This window comes from Apis dorsata, unplaced genomic scaffold, assembly GCF_000469605.1.
Source record: "Apis dorsata unplaced genomic scaffold, Apis dorsata 1.3 scaffold_347, whole genome shotgun sequence".
Lineage (NCBI taxonomy): Eukaryota > Metazoa > Arthropoda > Insecta > Hymenoptera > Apidae > Apis > Apis dorsata.
In genome coordinates, this window is record NW_006263614.1 from 129,017 (window position 1) to 134,943 (window position 5,927).

At 28.1% G+C, this 5,927-nt stretch overlaps 1 protein-coding gene across 5 annotated transcripts in view; it reads right to left on the bottom strand.

Annotated features, from left to right (window-relative positions):
• The window catches only part of LOC102677757 (RNA-binding protein Musashi homolog Rbp6-like), a 159,305-nt gene that overhangs the window by 122,590 nt on the left and 30,788 nt on the right, over window positions 1–5,927 (bottom strand). The window lies entirely within an intron of this gene.

Below are 5,927 nucleotides of genomic sequence, written 5' to 3' on the forward strand. Positions count from 1 at the left end.
TTGAAGCGCGCGCGGAAAAAGGTCAAAAGCGGGCCAGAAAAGGCGGAAAGGATCTCGTGATCGTATCCACGCGGGGTGATCTCGCGAGTGCTTGTCTTCCGGTTCGTATGCCGCGCTCTGAATCTAGGTTGCAGCGTTGAGTGCCTTGTTTTTCTTCTTTTCTTCTTCTTCTTCTTCGGTTAAATCAATTTTAAGGAGGTTGGTCGTTTTATTTTTTCATTTGTCCTTGATTGATATCTATATCGAGAGAAGCTTCAGACTAGTTTGTTATACAATACGCGAAGTTATGCGTGTTGGTTGAAAATTGAGGGGGAAATGGAAATTTTAAAATTTAAAATTTAATTGAGTTGATCGATTAGGTTTATTAATTGTTATATTAAATAATTATTAATTGTTATATTAAATATTGTTATATTAAATTTAATGTAATTCGTATTTGGAAGATTGTTCTGGGGATGTTAAATGGGAAAGAAAAAAATGTCAATTATTTATTTAATTTGAATATTTTAAATTGTTGTTAAGAAGGAGGCAATTAATCAAATCGATTTCAATCGATATAATCGATCCTATGAAAAATGATATATCTGACCATGAATATATCTTTAACCCTTTGCTCTCCAGCGGTGACTCTTCGACACAACTGGGATTGTTGCGGCAACTTGAACGGTGACAATATTTATTTATGTTTGATCTTTTTAAAATATCGCTTCGTAAATAGATTTTATTATTATTCTAATAAGCTCTTTGCGTATGATCTTATGAGATGTAATCTTATTTTGTGAGTAATTATCTTATGATAATCTTATGAGGCCACCGAACGCACGAGTCTGAGTCTGGAGTTGCTGGAGGTTTGAGTTCGACCGAAACAAGCCTGGAGTGCAAAGGGTTAATACTTTGCGTATAACAAATGTGATACCAAAGTTTTATAGAAAAATGTCCATTATTTCTCTATGGAGATCCATTTATATATATCACCTGATATTGTGATCTTATTCATATTTGTTTCTAAAAGAAGTATCACAATTTTTGTTATTTTATGGGCAGGGTTGATAAAGGAAATTGATTCTTGATTTGTAGAGGAAATTTGAATAAATTTTGATATGTTAAATCAGATATAATTCTAAATAGAATGGAATCTATTTAGAAAATTAGAAAATATAATATGTAACACACGTACAATTCATCCTGGATAGCCATTGACTGATAAATTGCTACTATGCATCTTGATCTCAATGTCTAGAATATGATTTGTACAGGAGAAAGTGATTAATGAATTTATAAATCATATTCATGTTGTTCACCATCAATATTAATATTCAAAACACTATTTTCTTAATGCATTTGTGATATAAAATAAATATAAACAAATTTAAAAGAAAATAATAAACTGTTTTGTCATCTTCTTAATACAATAAAAAAAACTATTGAATCTGCTTTTAAAGATAATCATAAGTTTCAATTCATCATTCAGATTTGTTCAATTTGATCCAGATTTTTTCCCTTTACTTGATTGGAAAAGAAAAAAAAAAACAAACAATTAGCGTGAAACCATTGACAACATTACATTGTTTACAACATTTTTGAAAAATACGAAAACCAAGTTGTTCAAATATGGATAGAACTGACGATCCAATCGAACAAAGCGAAAACAAGAAATGAAATAAAAATATGCGGATAGAAACCATCAGCAGCTAACAACACTTTTCCATGCATCGACAATCCAATACAAATTGATATAAAATATTTATCTAAGAATATTTCACGTGAACGAAATTAAACCTAAAAAAAAAAAAAAAAAAAAAAATAACATCGAAAACAATGTACAGAGAGAGACAAAAATAAATGAATTTCCATCTGAATTTAATCCGTTCAACTTTGGCAAACTTTCGAATTAACCAATTTATATAATTCTTGGTTTGATCTGCTTTTCTTTTTTTACTCGATTTATCTCACGGTCAACGAATTCGACGTGTTTCCAGTTACTTTCAAAAATATATTTAATGGAGATATTTATTTTATTATTACGATGAATTTTCTCATTTTTTTTTTTTTTTTTTTTTTTTCCAATTCAAATCGAACGCACATCTAAGACGAGTTTACTTCGCGATAGAAAGTATATGGGTTCGCGTGTACGTGACGGTGTTTCATCGCAACCAACTCGACGAAGCCAATTATACACGAGGGAATAAATTGAACGACTCATAATAGAAAGAAACTGGACTCGTTCATTCCGAGAAATTAGAGTTTCACTCGGATTTAATCGTTCGTTATAATTCATTCCCATTAATCTCGAAACACTGTGTTATTAACCAAGAAATTATTATTATTGTTGTTATTATTATCGTTCTATTTATTCGTTTGAATTGAATTATTTTTTTATGTATAGAATAATATAAAAATTCTTTGCAGTTGGTAGAGATATAAATTTTATTTGCTTAACAAATATAGTTTCGTGAGCATTAATTAATTCGTGAATTAAATAATAGCGAAAGTTAACATCGGGAAAATATTCGGTGAAACAAGTTATGTAAATTTTATATATATATTTATGTACACGAAATGCATAACCACGAAAAATTGGATTATTACAATTATAAATAATCGTAAATTGAGTGATGTTTGAATATTTTTATTGAATTTACATGATATATTGAATCTCGTCATTAATTCGATGTTTCTCAAATTTTTGGTTTATTGAAAATTAATCAGCTTTTCATAAAAAATTATGTTACTTTCTTGATACCTCATTGATTATTCAAACGTGCGAGAATTTTTTTACTTCTAATAAATATTCGTAAATTTAAAAATATTTTTTTTTTATAATATTTACAATATTTTGATTTACAATGATCAATCAGATCAGCCAATATCACTTACACTTAAATTTGTTGAGTCATATTGCTAAAGATCACTATAATTTCATTTGATTCGATTCTCTTCTGAATGACGATCAAAAATTCTTGACGAGCAATCTTGATAAAATTACGTACGAGATTATAATGAATTTATCGTAAGATTTCAATCATACATAATCAGGCTATATTTACATACAACTGGAACTCTATTTATATGAACGAAATTTTATCACACATTATCGTCTGATTAACTTTAATCGAGCTTATTTGAATTTACGTGAATATATTTTTAAAATTAAAATTATATAATTAAAAATTAATGTATTGCTATGCTTGCAAATTTATATTTATATTATCCGATATGTATCCTTTTATATGTAAACATTCCTATTATATTATATTATATTATATTATAATTAAATATATTAAATATATTAAATTATATTATATATATATTATATTATAATTAGATGAAACGTAATCAGACGGGTGGAGAAATTAGACGGATTATTATATGAATACGTTATATATGTGTTTGTCTCGTTATATAGTCGAATAAATGGAGTTTTGCTGTAACAAGCTGCGATTTTTCATTCAATTAATGAATACGAGTTCGTATAAAAAACGTTCTCTCTCAATTTAAAGACAATTTTAATGAATAATTGTTGCTTAATGAATTAATTTTTTATTCATTTTGTATCACATACGTGATGTACATTAACACGTTGACTGCCACGCGTGTTTCTAATGAAATCTCCTAACGGCCACGTGGTGCGCCACTGTACTCAACTATACTCAGTGCTTCTACCAATATTTTAGTAACGCGATGGTCGCAAGAAACATGTCTCGCATCATTTGTTTCCAATGTTACTGTTCGCGTCCGAAAATAAAAGTATTGATAATAGTAATTGTATTGACAATAGTATTGAATAGTAGTACTAATTTATATAGTATATTTTGGATATTTTAATTTGGATAATAATTTGGATAATATGGATGCCCTTCGACTAGTCGTAACAAATATACTTCTTAGTTGTGAATTGTATATAAATTATTCGTGTGGCTTGTCTATTAGAGACCAATGTCACAGCAGGTAATCGTGTCCGATATATCAAAGCACGATATGTTCATAAACTATTTAATTATCGTGATATCCAAAATTAAAAGATTTAGAGAATTATCAGCTGCAAAATTATTAGGATTACTTGAAAATACAACGAAAAATTTTGTCAAAATCTTCAACGGAGTCAACATAATATCGGAAAAATAATTCTGGTATAAGTATTAATCTGTAATGCAAATTATCTTTGGATAAAAGACGACAAACGAACCGATCAAACGCACGTAGGAATTAAAAAAAAAAAACTTTTTGTCCAAATTGTCCTCAAATCAATCTCAGCCTTGTATAAAATGTTTTAAAATTTTACGTTCAAAATAATTTAATAAATTATTTTTTTATTATTTTTATAACAATTTAATAGTTTTATTACGTCCTGTAGAATATCTTTCCAAATACCTACAAAGATCAGAAGTAGTCAAATAAGTGTCATCCTAATATGAATCGGGCTATGGCGGCCCGATGAGAACTTTTGCTGTCACTCGAATATGGGTGACGCATCAACGTGTTAATTAATTATATTATATTGCGAAGGTACTGTGAAAAAGATGAAGAAAATGAAAAAAACTGATTTCATTGATAAAATTCTAAATTTTGATAGATCCTATTTTATCGATAGGAATAAGATTATATTCTTCTTAATTTTTCTTTCTTTTCAATTTTGAATTCGCAATTTGTATATAATTGGCGAAAATGAAAGAGATTGGTGTATCACACTGATCTTGTTATCGATATATATACTGTATACATATGTATATATACATATCTGTATATATACATAATTATAGATATATAATTGATTTTACATTATTGAAAGGTCTTTCATACATTTTCTTCGAAGTCTTCTTACATTGAAAATTTGAACAAATTTTAATGAAGTTTCTAATAATATTTCCACACTGGAAACACTGATTTAACTCATCGTATATTATGCAAAAAGTATATATATATATTAAATAAATAAATACAACGAATTTTAATATTATTCAATCGAAAATTCAATCGATTCAACAATAAGGAAATAATCTCTGTGACGATTATAATATTACTGAAAATATTAACGCTAGTTACTCAATTAAAGTCAAAGTGAAATTTTTTAATATCAGTTACGAGATCCAAGTGAATAAAAATATGATCAATATCGGGGGAATACGATATGCCATGGATATTATGATCATTAAGATGAATCGAGAGCATGGAACGGTAGTGACCATAAATGGCCGAGTCGCGAATCACGTTCACTTTCTCTATCGAATAGGAAGTCGTAAATCCCCTTTACTATTTGCATCAATATATCTGGCTCGGAACGAAGCAACCGTGTGCACGTTTTACGCAACGCGGTGTGCGCGCGCATGCGCGTGACAAGCATTCCCCCACAACAAATTCCGAATCGCAGGATTTCACGATTTAATATTCAAAAGTGAACGTTAAACGTTAAGCTCAATCGGTAATCGTATTAAAAAAAAAATTGTGAATTACACTGTTCCCCAGGATAATACGACGACGAAATGAATTATGATTGTGACAACGTCGTTTGAAATTTGAGATTTACATCGGAATAATTAGTGAATAAAATTTCATTTTGAATCAATCGAAGCGAACTCGTTGAACAGGATTACGAGTTGAATCGTTGATATATTCATCGAAGATAGTAATTTGTGTATATATATATATTTTAAAGAGAGTATCTTTAATGCTCTAAAAAAGTTTTTTAAATGTAACTTTTTAATCCATGAAATCCAGAATTGTCCAATTAAGAGAGATTATAATTAATGTGAAGAAATTAAATAAATAATGTAAATAAAAGTTATATAAGTAATATAATCAATATAAGTTAAATATGATCAAATATGAAATGAAACATGTAATTCATAAGTTCAAATTTAATAAAATATTTATTTTTCTGAATTTAATGGCTTAGATACAATATATATATATATATATATATATATATA